The sequence below is a fragment of the Bos indicus x Bos taurus genome, chromosome 18 (genome assembly GCF_003369695.1).
Source record: "Bos indicus x Bos taurus breed Angus x Brahman F1 hybrid chromosome 18, Bos_hybrid_MaternalHap_v2.0, whole genome shotgun sequence".
In the NCBI taxonomy this organism is placed as follows: domain Eukaryota; kingdom Metazoa; phylum Chordata; class Mammalia; order Artiodactyla; family Bovidae; genus Bos; species Bos indicus x Bos taurus.
In genome coordinates, this window is record NC_040093.1 from 8559716 (window position 1) to 8578444 (window position 18729).

General features: G+C 41.3%; 1 pseudogene; it reads right to left on the reverse strand.

Moving 5' to 3' along the window:
* Positions 1 to 2337: 2337 nt before the first annotated feature.
* Positions 2338 to 18729, reverse strand: part of LOC113876123 — a 69716-nt pseudogene continuing 53324 nt past the window's right edge.

Here is an 18729-nt window from a genome sequence, read left to right on the forward strand (position 1 = left end):
GGCACAGGTCTTTAACCTGCAACCACCACAACTACAGAGGACCTTGAAAAGCTGAAAAGACCCACTTCTCCTGTGCTGTCTCAGGAGAGATTCAGGAACAATCTCTTCCTACTTGGAGACCAGACTGTGAACTTATTTCTTGATTGTTCTCAGAGAGAACTCCTAACCCTCTGCTCACACAGACCATGTGAGCTGACTTCCCTGGTCCAAATCCAGCTAGACCAACGCTGCTGCCTCTCCTCAGACTGAAGCTAGGCCTCAGCTCTCACAGATGGACGAGCAGCCACGTCCTTAATCCGTGCCTCCCCTTAGAAGCCCCTGGAGCACTTCCTACACACCACACTGATGCTCCCACAGGACCAAGAGGGAACTCTGTGGGGAAGTTATCGCTTAACACTGGTCATGTGATCTAGATAGGAAACCAGGTTGAAACCACTTAAAGATTCTTTCTGAACCATTTCAGTGAATATGAATCCCTCGAGGTCAGGTCCCCACTCTTAAGAAGTTATAAATCTGGAGGTCTGAAGAGGGGCCATGAATGAGTCTTTCAGCAAGTTCCCTGTTTATTTTGATGCTTCTCCCCCAAGACCCACACTCAGGAGCCCTGAGTTTCAGCCCTCACACTCAGCACACCTGAGACCTCTCAGGAGAGGTTCTAGGGCAGGAATTTCTTAGGTCAAGGTTAGGACCAAGCAGAAAAAGCTCCAGTATTTGAGGTTCAGGCCTTTATAAGAGACTTTGGGTGAAGTGCTGTGGGCTCCCCAGGCTGAGCGTGGATGGGTCCATTCAAACCAAGAGCAGCAGGAATCTGGTGAGCTCTGAGGGTGTCACTGAAGGGGGGGCCTGTGCAGTAGACCCTGGGGTTCAGCAAGGCTGCTGATCTCTAGGTGGGTGGTCATCTAGTGCAGGTGCTCACAGGACTGGCTGGTGTGAGCTCAAGGACCTGCAGGCTGCCTGCTCCCCAGACAGACGCTGAGGCAGCAACAGCACGGAGCAGTCAGGGAGGCTCTCAACAATATTCTGTATAATCCTTATTAGAATCATCACAATGTCCCAGAAGTTACAGAGAGGGGGGAAAAGTACAATGGAGAAATGATGGGAAATATCCAAATATTTGAGGCTTAAAGGCAGTATGGAAACTAATTGTTACAGATATCATCCCTCTGTGCTAACAAAGAGTTTATTGTTAGGTATTCTTCCCTTCAGCCTTAAATCGGTAGGTTGACACTTCATTCCACACCAACTTCCTCACAAGAAACCATCCAGTTTTATTCACATGTAATATCACACAGTCAGAATCAAACCTTTTCCAACCCACTGTGTAACTGAATAAAATACAGATTACAAGCATAAACAACAATATTTATTCCTCTGATACAATGATCTGAGAACGGTGATTTCTACGGTTACAAAATGGAGGCTAATCATTTATGAAACAAGACATACACTAATTACATGACTTTTCTGGGAGGGGTCTCCATACTTTTCTAGGGTATCAGAGATGTCTTTATTTGAAACATGTCAACTAATATTCATGACTTCTGTTGATATTATAAAGATACATCAAGATTTCAGTGAACTGTCATTGTATTTTCCTTAAAAACAAGTGACATAACTATTGAAAATGTACATCGTACTTTAATATGTGGAATTACTCCCTGAACACTTACCTCATGGTGACCTATAGGGATATTTGACATGAATGACTAACACCTCCATTTAGATGTACATGTTACGTTAGTGTGTCCTTAATCTTCTAATGGAGAATAAATATAAATGATTTCTCACTAGGATAGAAGGCCTTGTCTTATCTTTGAGGTAGCAACCATCAAAACCATAACTTTGCATACACACTAGAAATGAAGCATAGCAGCATGGAGTAATTTGAGAGTTGAAAAGCATTTATTTTGGTTTTCAAATAATCACAAACCGTGTCAATATAAACAAAGATATATTGCTAATAATTGTACATTTATAAATACCAACCCTTCCTTGTGATCCAAAATAACATTTCAGTTTTCTATCTGTTTTAACTATGGATTATTGCCTACAATACTTCTCCTGAAGAGGAACTTCAAAAAACAGGATTGATGAAATGCTTTTTATTGTGCAGGCTTCCCTAATCGCTCAGTTGGTAAAGATCCGCCTCCCACTCCAGTATTCTGGCCTGGAGAACTCCATGCACAGTCCATGGGGTTGCAAAAAGTTGGACACGACTGAAGAGACTTTCACTTTTTCTAGTGTGCAATTTCTGGTATTTATGTAATTTAATTTTCATTAAATACTTTTCTACATTTTTTCATGCCATTCCTTATCTTTCTTAACTCAATGGTCTTGTATTTTCTCAAGTGTATGTTTAGGACAAACCTCTTCCATCACTTACTTTATTACTAGGGTTTCTCTCCAGTCCATGCTGTCTGATGTCTAATATGGTGAGAGCTCTGATTAAAGCCGTTGCCACTCTCCTTACATTCATAAGGTTTTTCCTCCAATATGAATTCTCTGATGTTGAGTAAGATGTGAGTGCTTGATAAAGGCTTTTCCACATTCTTTACATTTGTAAGGTTTCTCTCCAGTATGAATTCTCTGGTGTTGAATAAGACTTGAGTGGTGACAGAAGGCTTTTCCGCATTCTGTACATTTATAAGGTTTCTCTCCAGTATGAATTCTCTGATGGTAAGTAAGACCTGAGTGCTTGCTAAAGTCTTTGCCACAATCTTTACATTTATAAGGCCTCTCCCCAGTATGAATTCGCTGGTGTTGAGTAAGAGTTGAGTTCTGACTAAAGGATTTCCCGCATTCTGTACATTTATAAGGTTTCTCTCCAGTATGAATTCTCTGATGGTAAGTAAGACCTGAGCACTGGTTAAATTCTTTGCCACAATCCTTACATTTATAAGCCTTCTCTCCAGTATGAATTCGTTGATGTTTAGCAAGAGTTGAGTAGTGACTGAAGGCTTTTCCGCATTCTTTACATTTATAAGATTTCTCTCCAGTATGGAATACTTGATGTTTAGTAAGATATGAGCGTTGTCTAAATGCTTTGCCACAATCCTTACATTTATAAGGCTTCTCTCCAGTATGAATTCTCTGGTGTTGAGTAAGATTTGACTTCTGATTAAAGGCTTTGCCACACTTTGTACATTTGTATGATTTCTGCTGCATATGAGTTATCTGATGTTGAGTAAGACGTAAGCTACAAGGAAACACCTTGCCACATTCTTTACATGTGTTTGGTTTCTCCCCTGCATGAACTCGCTGATGTAGACTGAAATGTGAACACCTAAAAATGGCTTTGCCACCTTCCTTACCTTTGTAAGGTTTCTGCTCTGTATGGATTTGCTGATGTTGAGTAAGATTTGAGTTCTGATTAAAGGCTTTGCCACACTTTGTACATTTATAAGGCTTCTCCCCAGTGTGAATTCGCTGATGTCGACTAAGATGTGAGCAAGACATAAATGCTTTTCCACATTCCTTACATTCATAAGGTTTCTTGCCAGTGTGGATTTGCCGATCTTGACCAAGCTTTGAATTCTGATTAGAGGTGTTGCCACACTCTGTACATTTGAAAGGTTTCCATCCTGAATGAATTTTCCTTTGTCTACTTAGACTGGATGAGTTAGTAAAGGCTTTCTCACATTTCTTACACTTGTAACTTTTCTGCGGATTCTGAATACTCTGCTGTTGAGTGAGATTTGAAGACTGATTAGAAACATCACCATATTCACAATTATAAGTCTTCTCTCCAGTATGTGTACTCTCATTTAGTGGAAGACCTGATATTTGATGAAAGATATTCCTACATGTACTATTTTTAGAATCTTTGTCTGAAGATTGAGGTCCCTGATGTTTCATAGGGTTAGAGTCTTGTTCAGTTTTATACCCAGTTTCATTGCATGAGTGGTTTCTCACTCCATCGTAAATATGCTTGTAATTATTGGGGGTAGAGCTCTTACTTAAGGCGTGACTCGTGTTATTACACGTGAGAAGTTGTTCCGTATTAACCATATCATGATGTGTATTGAACAATGATGGTGGGATTAACTCTCTTCCATTATTATCAACATGACACATTTTGGAACAGAGAGAAACTGTCTGTTGGTGGAAGAATAATGACCCCTTGCTCACAGATCCCTCAAACTGATTATATTGTGAGTTTTCCCCATCATTTTTAAATTTCTGGTTTTCAGACGTGCTTGAATGTATGTGTAATCGAAGCCTGTGTTCAGAGTAGTTTGAATGAGTATTTGCAGTAGAGACTGGATGACTTTCCAGATTTTCCACATTTCCCTTCAGAGAACGTGTACGTTTCAAAAAATGATTTAAGCCTTTGCTTGAAGAGATACACTTCTCTGCAGATCTTGATAATGGAAACGGGTGTTTTCCACAATTTGACTCCCATTGCTCATTTCTTTTTGGCAGTAATGTCCGCATTGTGTGAAACTATCTCAGTTTCTTTATGTCCATATAAACATCTTCTAGATCTTTCACATATCCCCGTATATTCCTGGTCTTTCATTAAATGTTCGTTTCCAAGGTGAGCTCTTTCATATATTCCTAGGCTTGCTTTTTGGATTAAATTTTCTAACCTTGGATTCTTGGACATCAAACCACAGGTGTTGTGAGAAGACACAGCTGAAAGATACCAAATAAAGCTTTCTTATCTACTATTCTTATGTACTTGGGCTGGTGCGAGCTCAGTTGGGACAGAAGGCGAGCCTTCTCTGTGGGAAGAGAACATGGCAACAGTCTGTGGCAGCAGGACAGTGAGACCTGTACACAGGGTACTGACCCCAGCCCTGCCCACCCAGCCTGAGAGGGTGTCCACCAGTGCAGACAAGGGCTGGGTGCTGGAATGTGGGGTCTGGAGAGCAGACCCAGGCAGAGGACTGCTGTGGGCGGTGAGGAAACGTCCGGAGGGGATGGGACAGAGGGAGGAGTTCTATAAACAGGAATGCTTGTGGAGGAAGCCTGAACCACCATGGCACAGAGCGCCATTGTTGAGTGATGCCCAAAGGGAAGACCCACCATTGCAGCCCCTCTCCCCCTGTGCTGGCCCCTCCTCCCCCAGCACTAGGAAGGGCCACCACCCCAGTGGGCTCTATTGAGCTCCAGCCACAGCCTCCCCCCATGCACCTCCTCCACCATCAGCAGACTCCTGTGCTCTGGGGCAGCCTCTGGAGCAGACACCTGTGGGTGGGCCACACACACAGAAGGAGCTGAAAGCTCAGCTGAGCCCCAGGGTTAAAGGAAGAAAAACTGAAGTCTCTCCTCACGGTTACACAAACCATGCTTTTATACCTGCAATTGGCTTTGTCAACTCAGCCCCTACAGAGCATCTGAACGGACAACCAGGGCTCCCCCAGTCACGGGAGTGCAGCTTTAGCAGCTGTAGACTTTGTGGGGATGTCTACTAGGGGGTGGGGCCAGGCCAGAGTCTGAGCTGCCCCCATAGCACCACAGTGGGTCCAGCTCCATGAGTGCAATTCTGGGACCTGAGTTCACTGGATCTATGCTGGTGTTCCAGTGAAAACAACATCTGAGAGACACCAGAGCAATGTGCCAGCATGCCCAGGGTTGAGGGGGAGCCAAGAGCAGTGCCAACATGGGGTCACAGGAGACTCACAGCACGTGAGCACACCCCAAGGTGAACATCCCCAGAGAAGCAATCCTTGGTGGCTTCTCTCCCAGTGGGTGTGCTCCAATCTTAGCTGCCTTGACCACAGATCAGAATCACAGCAAAGAAACAGATCTGGGGGCTCGACTCCACCAACCAGGGAGCAGATCCCACCACAGACAGGGCAGTGACAGCCACAGAGACAAGGGGAAGCTCCCCTCAATATCCAGGGGAGGCTCGGGTCACAATAACAGCAATCAAAGCCCAGATCAAGGGGTTAAGGGTCCAAGCCTGTGGACCAACCTCACCCGCCAGGGGGAAGACAACAGAGCAAGAGGAGCTAGGATCCGGCAGCCTGCAGAACAGACCACAAGCCCAGAAAATGTGACAAAATGAGAGGACAAAGAAGTATGGTGTACAGGAAGGAGCAAGACAAAAAGCTACAAGAACCACTAAATGAAGAAGAGACAGGCGGTCTAATGATTACTTTTTGACTTACGTCATCTTGAATGCAGATGCCCCTAGGTGCCCTCTAATTCTTTAGCCCACTTCTTACTTTAGCATGTTCTAGTAGATGTTTCCATCTAAAAATCATAAACCATACTGACGTAGGTCTAATCAGAAAGCGAGGACATATAGGACAAAGTCTGGGGAAGCTGATAACAAGATTAATTAAATAAAGTAGTTGTTCTTGAGAAATTAAGAAATGAGACTTTAAAAATATGGTGGGAACACAGGGAATGCTATCAATGCTCTGTGGAGATCTAATTGGGAAGGAAATCTAAAAAAGAGTAGATATCTATACGTAAAATGGATTCTCTTTGCTGTACAACATTGTAAACCTGTTAGACTCCAATAAGAACATTTTAAAAACAGTATATTATCTAAAAATTGTAATAGTTTGAAACCATTAAAAATATGGTGGAAAATGTTTTAAGCTCTTATGCCAATTTATTTGAAAATTCTTTGAGTTAATTGAATATATTTAAGTCTTTTAGCATTGAGGAATTGGGGCAAATACACTTACTATTTCATATGAGTTCATATGAAGAAAACAGAAACTTTGAAGTAATCCTGAGATATGCATTCTTTCTCTTTAGGGAGGTTTTGGTTTATACAGTGAAGAAATTACTTGAATTTAAAAGTTATAAGATCATATTTGTAGCTTACAGTGTTTTAGAAATTATAAGTCAGAAAAAAACAAAAACAAAAGCAACCCACTGTCCCCAGTATTCCTAGAACTTTGGCAGTATGTCTACAATTCCACTCACATACTGCCACCTAGAGGTAGAAACAAACTTTAATAGGAGTGTCTGAGAGTTTTTCAGAAAAGTGCCGTTTTCCTAGGACCCCCAAGAAATGGAATAGTAACAGATTCATTCAGGTTGTCACAGGCCAAGAGCATTTCAGTTCTCACTGCGATTGAGAAAAGTAATCACTGGACATGAATTCAGGAATGATTTAAGAGACAGAATGGGGCAGGTGATATCTGCCTATGACAGCAACAGAGCAACAGAAAGAAACCCAGACTTCTCTAAAATCATTTCCACTGAAGCAGATCTTCCCAAACCACATGACAAAAGATGAATTCCTCATTGATCCTTGGACCTGTCGTTGAGTCATCGGCTCCATCCATTCACACCTACCTGTGTATATGGCTGGTGACTCCAGGCTCCTCACATCCCAGGGATTCTTCATTTGCTCCAGAAAGGTGACCAGGTCCAGCTTAGAGACCACAAGACCTGCTATCAGGAAAAGGAGTATTTGTTTTGCTAGAGATTCATCAGTTTCCAATCTAATATGTATTCAAGTGAGAAGAGAAGGCACATGTGCTAAGTCGCTCCAGTCATGTCTGACTCTTTGCCACCCTATGGACTGTAGCCTGCCAGGCTCCTCTGTCCATGGGATTCTCCAGACAAAAATACCAGAATGGGTTGCCATGTCCTCCTCCAGGAGTTCTTCCCAACCCAGGAATCGAACCCACTTCTTTTACGTCTCCTGCATTGGCAGGCGGGTTCTTAACCACTAGTGCCATCTGGGAAGCCCAGAGAAGGCGTGGTAGAATGTCAATACAGCCTAGAAATAAAGTATTTGGGGACATCATTTCCTAGGCTGTATTAACATGCCCTGGTGGCTCAGCGGGTAAAGAAGCCACCTGCAATGTGGGAGACCTGAGTTTGATGCCTGGGTTGGGAAGATCCTCTGGAGAAGGGAACGGCTACCCATCCCAGTATTCTGGCCTGGAAAATTCCATAGACTATTCCGTGAGGTCGCAAAGAGTCGCACACGACTCTAATCTTGCTCATTACGTTATTATATTATTAACATTCTAGAGAAGGCATGGTTGAATGTTAATATAGCCTAGAAAATTACGTCCCCAAATACTTTATCGAAAGGACTTTTATAACTGACAAATACATTAAGAAAAGATCTTGAGATTCTAGTCAAGTACTACTAAGGCCAAAGTAAGTAATAGTAGAAATCTGATTTATACAGGAGAATGGCACCCTTTTATACCACAGAACCTACAGAATTACCACTAACCTAGAAGAAGGAGACAGATTACATCAAGGAAAAGTTAGAATCATAATCAATCATCATGAAGTCTTCTTTCTCAACTCATAAATAATCCATTTTTCCCATAGAAAGCAAAGATCTGAAACTATTATAAGAAGCAGAACATTCTAGGAGACATTCTAGAAATGCAGGAATCAAAACCATGTGGGTAGATAAGGGATTCTGGAAGGCAGTTATCCTCACCCAAGGAGGCCAGGTTCCTGTAGTTCTCTAACATCACGTCCCTGTACAATTCCTGCTGATCGAGGTCCAGGCATTCCCACTCCTCTTGGGTGAAGTCTATGGCCACATCCTGGAATGTCAGCCGTCCCTGAAATACAAAGGACAGGTGCCTTGTGGCCATGGGAAGACTTCCTAATGTGACCCAAGATGAAACCAACAAGAGAAATGGTTTGGATTTAGGAGAATGTCTGGTGTTACAGCAGCAGCAGCTGGTGTTACACAAGAATATAATTTGTACACAGTAATATTTTCTACCACATTTTTAACCCCAAGAAAAGAGGATGAGATACGATCCATCAACCACTACAGAAATTATTCTGATTTGGAACAGAAATTATACACTAATCAGATCAACATTGGCATATTTATTTTTGAGTGCTGTACTCAGTTGACAGAGGATAAACGGTCTAGCAAAAGAAACAGGAAATATTTTTTAAAAGCACTTCCTGATCCAAGTGTTCTGGAGTGGACTCAGTGTGCCACATTTTTAACAAGCTTATTTGAACTAGTAATGTTGAAAATTCTGCTCCATGAGTGACAATGTTTGAACAGTAACGAAGTAGAATAGTAAGGAAAGAATTCATATTTAACTTTGAACTTTAAGTGCTTTACAAATTTTACAGGTCTGACCTCGGAGACAACAATCATTTTAACAATCTGGTATATACTATATATCTTTCTGACAGTTTTTCAGAATCTTGAATGTATAACAGAAATAATTTAAAATCAATAATGTTGCTGTAGCATCTTTTGGCAGATATTTAACAAACATTCTTTAAACGACAGCTTAAGTGATGGGGGAGCCTGGTGGGCTGCCGTCTATGGGGTCGCACAGAGTTGGACACGACTGGAGTGACTTAACAGCAGCAGCAGCAACATTTACTTCAGTTTATGACTCTAGACTTTAATAAAACAGACAAATGCACAGAGCTAACTCTAATGAAAGTTCATAGAAATTTCTGTATTTGTAAATAATACTAAAAACAAGAAAACTGTTAGTCACTCAGTCGTGTCCTACTCTTTGCAACCCCAGGGACTGTAGCCTGCCAGGCTCCTCTGTCTATGGGATTCTCAAGGCATGAATACTGGAGTGGGTAGCTATTCCCTGCTTCAGGGAATCTTCAAAAAAGAAAAAGAAAAAAATCAATCCAATGATGTTAACATGTTCATGCATACAGACATACACTAAAATGGGACTATATACTTATTAATTAGTAAAAGAAAAATTGTCATGTCAATAAAATCAGGATAATTTTTAACTGATTGAAAATGTACATAAATATTTGAGGATGATATTATTTTAATTTTTTAAAATAGACTAGGGTACAGACATACACAATGATAAAAAAATAGACAGCTCTAGTTGTGAATTTTTTAATTTCCTGAAAAATCTACCATTTGCATGGAACTATATTTTAAAATTTAACACAGTTGAACATAGAATAGCACTAATATGATTCTTGTAAACATTTTGGAAAATACAGAAATGTGATGAGACTTATCTGTGATGTGAGTATGGAGTGTACTGGAAATGATCAGACCTGGGCTTGAATGATGAAAATCCACACTCCCAAATCCCAGCATCTCTACTAAACACACATGAGTGTTGTCAACTACAAATCGGCACTTGCCAAGAGCATTGCCCGGGACTCAACAAGGGCGTTCGCCATCTGCCTCTGGGGAGAATGAACCCTATGGTGCTGCAACTGTTGACTTCAATCCCCTCGAGGGAGTTCAGGGTGGACTGAGGCACCCTGCTCCAGGAAAATCTGGTGGGACAGGTCTTTAGAGAGTTAGGTATTTTCAGGAACTGCTTTCATGATCCCAATCCTTGTATCTCTTCATATCTAGAAAAGCACTAAACCACTAAATGATGACTTCAGTTCCTCACGACCCGCAGAAAACGTTTTGTAAAGTAAGTGCTTGATTGCATTGAACTCCCCCTTCACCTAAATCACAGACTGACCTTCCCCCACTGTCTCTTTGGAGCAGTTTCTGAGTTATCTGAGGTGCTGTCTCCTGGGCTGCTGTCCTCATTTTGCCCCAAATAAAACTTAATTCACATCTCTCAAATTGTGCATCTGTTTTAGCTGACAGTGTTCATTTTTCAAAGCAAAGAGCAACTAAGAAGATACGGCATTTCCTCTTTAACTGTGATAGGCATATCCATCACTTTTTTTTTCCAAGAGCCTTGATCAAGACACACAAAAAATGAATTTCATAGTGTGGAAATCTCACAGAAGCACCTGAACCAGTGAACATCGGAGGTCACGGGGTAAGAGTACATGGAAAAATGCATTCTCACTGCCCGGTATTTGGGCAATATTAGGAAAACCATGATCTCAATCTATCATGAAAAATGTCAGTTTTCTGCAAATTCCACCTCCTATATACCTCCCATGATCTGTAGCTTAATAGTCCATTTAATTAGTATATTTTTCTTATCGGTATAGAGGATTGTCTCTGCTACTTCTGAAAAATTCTGGAATGCTGAGTTCATTCTATTAACAAGGGCATTTTCTTACTCCTGTTCTAGAGAGCTGAATTGCATCCACATGAAAATTCATGACGGCATTTCCCCGACTTCCCTAAGATCCCAACACCGAACCACATCCCAATGGGAATCTCTGGTACCGGTGCCTCCCCATGTTGATCGCTCACAAAGGGAATGTATTCAACATTGAAAGTCACTATTTCATGTTGAGACTTCATCATGCTCTATAGAAAGCCAGGATACAAACAATGGAGAAAAGGCTCTGGAACACGAGGGAGACGAAACCTGAAGAGCTGGTTTTCACTATTAAAAAAAGGCGGGGGGGATAAGATGATAACAAGCACTCCAGGCAGAAAAATTAGAAGCAGAGAACTAAAGAGTTGCAGATTCTCAGTTCAGGCATTTCAGGAGGAAAAGCAGACACAGCCCCAGACCCGGGACACGACAATTACCTGAGAAGCTGCCATTTCCTCCTCTTCTTCCTCCTGCTCTTCGTCTTCTGTGGGGATGTTACGTCTCAAACTCACATCTACATGTTGAGAAAATACCTTCAAAGGCATCCATATAGCCGTTTAAGCTGCAACTGCTGCAGTGAAAAAGAAGAAAAAGTTTTCTTGTTTCTCTCACCCTTTTCGGAGCTCTTTTCTGACTTTCTGTGTTCCTGAGCTGTAGTGGGTAATCAAGACTAACCTGATATGCTAATCACATCCCGGTGCTCCACTCTATTTGCAGATCTTCCCAGCTAGTTCCTCTCCTTCCTTTTTGCATTACAGAGAGCAGGCCGCAGAACAATTCCCGAGAGACAATGGACCCTACTTCTGGGCTACCTGACCCAGCCTATGAGGGTTTTGAAGAAATTCGAGAGGAAGACCCGCATTCAGGAGCCCTGAGGGAAACCTCACATTTGGACCAACGGAGACCTCAGGAAGGGAGGATTTAGGGCGGGAACTTCCAGAAGCAAAGGTCAACCTGATTCCCTGGGGAGGGGCTCTTTCTAGGCTGGGTGTGGTGGTCCAATGATCTGTGCCCTTAGGGGAGGGGAGGGGAGCGGTGAGTGTTTGGTGGGAATCACCTGGGGGTCTTGGGTTCCTGCCAGGCTTTACTTGCAGAATTCTTCCCACAGATCTCCCTTAGTTTTTTTACCCCCCTCTGCAGCCTGGGGACACAGGTTTTCACAAAATGATTTGCATTGTGACCACCTCTCTGCAGGTGTGGCACCTCCAACTTCAGAGACCAGGAGCCTAGAGGTGTTTCCATCAAGGCTTTCTTTGAAAATAAACCAGAGGCAGCCGGAGGCCTGGCGAGCTGCAGTCCATGGGGTCGCAAAAGGTGGGACAGGACTGAGCAGCTGAACTGAACTGAACTGAGCAGGACACGCTAGGTTAACAGTGTGTATGGGCAGAGACAAATGCCTTTGAAAATGATGCCCTAAATGTTATCTGATGACCAACCAAGGAAATAATGATCGGTGTTGTCATAAGTTACATTACACATGAATTTCGACGTGAGAACGTTGTTGTTCTACTTCCTGTGTGTGTTTTTCTAGGTTTTATGAATCAATTGCTACAGTTTGTTGTCTGCTCCATTTAGAGAACTCTATTTTCTCACATCTTTAAAGTATAATGACTAAGGAAAAATTAAAGCTAGAAGCATGTCCATCTTTCTAATATTATATATTCTAAAAAATATTCAGTGTGCATGCACCAGTACCAACTTGGTAGAAGATTTAGTTTCACAGCAGAATTGAGAATAAGGTATAGACGTTTCCCATATACCTCTTGTCCCAACACGTGGACAATTTCCCTACTTACCTTTCCCCACCAGAGTGAGCATTTGTTACCACTGATGAATCTACATGGACGGTAAATAGATAAACTCTTTAGTTTACCCTTATGTTTCTCTTTTAGGGATGTGCACTCCATACCTCTGGTTAAATGTATAATAATATGTGTCCATCACAACAGTTTAACACAAATTATTTCAAGGTCCTGAAAGTTCTCTAGACTTAGGATATTCATAGTCCCTCCTTTGAAACCCATGGCAACCACAGACCTTTTTAATCTCTTCTATATTTCCTACTAGATTCCTAGGTGATTGAGTGGGAAGAAATCTGCCTGCTGATGCAGGACATCCAGGTGATACTTGGGTCAGGAAGACCCCCTGGAGGAAGAAATGGAAACCCATTCCAGTAACCTTTCCTGGGAAATCTATGGAGAGAGGAGCCTGCCAGGCTACAGCCCCTGGGGTCACAAAGACTCAGACGCAACTGAGCACATATGGACATTTACCTATGCCAAAATGTCATCTTGTAAACTTCCTACTTTTTGTAGCATTTTTGAATGGGCTTCTTTCACTTAGTAAAATGCATGGAATGATTGTCCATGTATTTTATGCCTTGAAAGCTTAACATCCAAAAGCTTAAGAACTACCTCTGCGCCTATATTCCTGCTCAGTAAATAAGTTCATCAACACCATTTTTTTCATTTTTTAGATTCCATAAATATCTGTGAAGACAATATTTGCACAAATATAGAGAACAGATGTGTGGACATGGCAGGAGAAGAAGGGGACAAACTGAAAGAGCCCCACTGACACACATACACCACCATGGCTGAAATGCTGGAGAAGACTCTTGCGAGGCCCTTGGACTGCACGGAGATCCAGCCGGTCCATCCTAAGGGAGATCAGTCCTAGGTGTTCATTGGAAGGACTGATGCTGAAGCTGAAACTCCAGTACTTTGGCGACCTGATGTGAAGAGCTGACTCATTTGAAAAGCCCCTGATGCTGGGAATGATTGAAGTGGGGAGAAGGGGACGACAGAGGATGAGATGGTTGGATGGCATCACCGACTCAATGGACATGAGTTTGACAAACTCTGCGAGTTGATGATGGACAGGGAGGCCTAGTGTGCTGCAGTCCATGGGGTCGCAAAGGCTTGGACATGACTGAGCAAGTGAACTGAACTGAACTGATGGTTAAAACAGGTTAGCTAGTGGGAAGCTGCTGTATAGCACAGGGAGCTCAGCTTGGTGCTCTGTGCTGACCAGAAGGGTGAAATGGAGACCACAGGAGGGACGTTCAAGAGGGAGCAGATTTATGTGTACTTCCAGCTGCTTGATGATGTCCTACAGCAGACACTAACACAACATTGTAAAGCAATTATATGCCAATGAAAAATATATATGCATCTCAAAAGGAGAAAAGGCTAAACAGACTGGCCACCCAGTGGTGGAGAGTCCATCTGACAGTGCAGGGGCCATGGGCTGGATCCCTGGTCCAGGAATACTCCACATGCTTTGGGGCAACTAAGCCTGTGCGCCACAACTGGGTGGGGCAGCTTACTCTTTTAGAGGGCAAGAGGCAAATGAAAGATGCTCACCAGCGTGAAACAATAGGAAATGCAAACAAAGCTACAATGGTGCATCACCTCATGCCAGTCAGAATAACAATTAGCAAAGAGCCCACTAATAGTATCATAAATGCTGAAGAGGCCTGGAGATCAGGGAACCTCCTACATGGCTGGAGGGAATGTAAACTGGTGCGGTCACGCGGGAGGACAGTGTGGAAGTTCCTTAAAAAACGGAACCTCCTCCATCAGCAGATGAATGGAGAAGAAAGCTGTGGTACATATACACAATGGAGTATTACTCAGCCATTAAAAAGAATACATTTGAATCAGTTCTAATGAGGTGGATGAAACTGGAGCCTATTATACAGAGTGAAGTAAGCCAGAACAAAACCATAAATACAGTATACTAACGCATATATATGGAATTTAGAAAGATGGTAACAATAACCCGGTGTACGAGACAGCAAAAGAGACACTGATGTATAGAACAGTCTTATGGACTCTGTGGGAGAGGGAGAGGGTGGGAAGATTTGGGAGAATGGCATTGAAACATGTAAAATATCATGTAAGAAACGTGTTGCCAGTCCAGGTTCGATGCACGATACTGGATGCTTGGGGCTAGTACACTGGGACGACCCAGAGGGATGGTATGGGGAGGGAGGAGGGAGGAGGGTTCAGGATGGGGAACACAGGTATACCTGTGGCGGATTCATTTTGATGTTTGGCAAAACTAATACAATTATGTAAAGTTTAAAAATAAAATAAAATTAGAAAAAAAATAAAATAAAAAAAATAAACATTTTAAAAAATTTAAAAAAAATTTAATTAAAAAAAAACAAAACAAAACACGGAACCTCCTGACATTCAAGGAAATGAATTCCATGAACAGTAGACAAAACAGATTAATTGACAAACTGACAAGTTTTGCAGTTTTTAGTAAATCCTCTGCAATTCTAAAACGACCAGTTTGGATCTAGCATTTCTAAATTCTCGAAGTTAAATGTGTACAAATACACATACACTTACATATTCCTTCTTGGTTTTCTCACTGCTAACGCGTATACCTTTAGATATTTATATATTGTAATTAAATGTGCGTTATACAAATTATATTCTGTATATATCTTCAGATATTTATATATTGCATTCAAAGTATGCCAAGGCCATGAGAAAACAGTTCCTTTAAGCCTAGACAAGAAACATGTGCTAAGAACTATACAGGGTAAGATTTTATAAATCTTGGTTCAGAACTTTACTATCATGGCTTTTAATTATTCTTTTTGTGACTTTGTTAAATTTACATTTGCTTAAATGAGCCCTTGAAAAGCTTTAGCTAACAGAAGAACAAAGGACAATTGAAGCAGGTGAGTTTCTGACTCTAGGTCCTGAGAGAATTCACAGGAAGCCTTGAGGGCCCCTGAGGAAGGTCAAGGCTAGAACCAGGCAGAGAAAGCTCCAGTACTTGGGGTTCAGGCCTTTATAAATGACCCTGGGTGAAGTGGTGTGGGCTCCCCAGGCTGAGCGTGGATGGGTCCATTCAAACCAAGAGGAGCAGGATTCTGGTGAGCTCTGAGGGTGTCATTGAAGGGGGGCCTGTGCAGTAGACCCTGGGGTTCCCCAAGACTGCTGATCTCAAGGAAGGGGGTCACCTAGTGGAGGTGCTCACAGGACTGGCTGGTGTGAGTTCAAGGACCTGCAGGCTGCCTGCTCCCCAGACAGACGCTGAGGCAGCAACAGCACGGACCAGTCAGGGAGGCTCTCAACAGTACTCTGTATGGTCCTTCTTATTAGAACCATCACAATGTCCGAGTAGTTTCAAAATGGGAGAGGAGATACAACATAGAAATGGTGGGAAATATATGAACTTATGAGAGTTTCACGCCAGTAAGGGACTAATTTCTACAGATGCCATGCCCCTGTGCTACAGATAGTTTATTGTAACGTTATCTTTCCTGCAACCTTAAATAGGTGGGAGAGGTTCATGCTGGTGGTGCGTTCACCCTTCACTCATTCCACGTCAACTGTAACACTAAAAAACCATTCACTTTTATTAATTAACATACATTAATTTTACACAGATGGAATAAAACCTTTTACAACTGTTGTTTGATCCTTGATTAAAAGACAGATTACAAGCTTCTAAAAACTTCCCTGTTTCTCTGATGAAATGATCTGTGAATGTGATTTATATCGCTTACAAAATGGAGGCTAATTTAGTAAATATGGATGGACATTTATTATACTAATATGACTTTTCCAGAAAGAGTTTTCTATACTTACATCAGGTAGCAGAGAAGGTGTCCTTGCTTCAAGCCTGCCAGGTAATATGCATGATTTCTCTATGTTGATGTTATGAAAATACCTTAGATTTTAATGAACAACCCTTGTTTTATGCTTAAAAAGCAAGTGACATAATTACTGAAAACTTAGAGCAAACTTCCATCTTACTTTGAATTATTCCCTGAACACTTACATCATGGTGACAACACAGATGTTTGACATCAGTGACAAATACCTCCATTTAGAGGTTTGGTGTGCATATAATATTACTGTGTTCTTAATCTTATAAACTGGAGAATAAATATAAATGATTCCCACCTAATATAGAAGGGCTTCTCTTACAATTGAGGCAACAACCATCAGAAACAGAAGTTCATATATACAGTAGAAACAAATCACAGCATAGTAACTTGAGAGTTGAATTACATTCGTTTTGGTTCCTTAATGATCTCAAATAACATTAATATAAACAAGGATACATGAATAATAATTATACCTCTGCAAATATCCACCCCTTCATCTTGTGATCCATACTAACATATCAATTTTGTACGTGTTTTAATTATGGCATACCTGCTACAGTGTTTCTGTTTAGAGTAATTCAACAAAAGTGGTACTAATGAAATGCTTTCTAGTATGAATTCTCTGGCATTGATTTCCTTTTGCTGTTTGATTAAACACTTGTCTACATTTCTGTATTTCATTCATGTATCTTTCCAAAGTAAACACTCGTTTTTTCAAAATTGTATACTTAGGACCAACCTTTTTTTATCACTGATTCATTTCTAGGGTTTCTCTGCAGTATGTATTCTCTGATGGTGAGTGAGGTGATGGCTGTGATGAAATCCTTTGCCACTTTCCTTACATTTCTGAGATTTCCCTGCAGTATGAATTCTCTGATGTTGAGAAAGACCTGAACTCCGGGAAAAGGCTTTGCCACAGTCTGTACATTTATAAGGTCTCTCCCCAGTATGGATTCGTTGATGTTGAGTAAGATGTGAACAACAGATAAAGGCTTTGCCACATTCTTTACATTTGTATGGTTTCTCCCCAGTATGAGTTCGCTGATGTACAGTAAGACTCAGACGCCAGTTAAAGGCTTTGCCACATTCTGTACATTTATAAGGTCTCTCCCCAGTATGGATTCGTTGATGCTGAGTAAGAGGTGAATAACGGGTAAAGGCTTTGCCACAGTGTGTACATTTATAAGGTCTCTCCCCAGTATGGATTCGTTGATGTCGAGTAAGATGTGAACAAGAGATAAAGGCTTTGCCACATTCTTTACATTTGTATGGTTTCTCCCCAGTATGAGTTCGCTGATGTACAGTAAGACTCAGATGCCAGTTAAAGGCTTTGCCACATTCTGTACATTTATAAGGTCTCTCCCCAGTATGAATTCGCTGATGTTGAGTAACACGTGAACAATAGATAAAGGTTTTGCCACATTCTGTACATTTGTATGGTTTCTCCCCAGCATGGATTCGCTGATGTTCAGTTAAATATGAACTCTGATTAAAGGCTTTGCCGCATGCTGTACATTTGAAACATTTCCTTCCTGTATGAATTTTCCTATGTCTACTTAGATTTGGTGAGTTACTAAAGACTTTCCCACATGTATTACACTTGTAATGTTTCTGCTTAGTCTGAATATTCTGCTGTTGAATAACTTTTGAAGACTGGTTAAAAGCTTTAGCATAATCATAACAATTATAAGTCTTCTCTCCAATATCAATACTCTTATAAGTATTAATAGTAAGATTTGAGCTTTGATAAAATATATTCTTACACTTATTATGTTTAGAATTGTCTGAAAATTGATGTCCCTGTTGTTTCATGAAATATGAGTCTTGGTCAACATTATGCCCAGTTTCACTGCATGAAGAGCTTCTCATTCCATCATGTATACTCTTGTAATTATTGGGGGTAGAGCTCCTGCTTAAGGCATTGCTCATTTTGTTACACTTGTAAAGTTGTTCCACACTAATTATACCTCCATATGTATTGAACAATGATGGTTGAATAAGGTCTCTCCCATTATTATCCACATTACAGATTTTGGAACAAGGAGAAAATAGTTGTTGGTTGAAGAACAATAAACCCTTGTTAAAGGATCCCTCAAAATGATTATATTGGGAATTTCCCCCCTCATTTTTAAGTTTCTGGTTTCCAGATATGTTTGAATGTATATT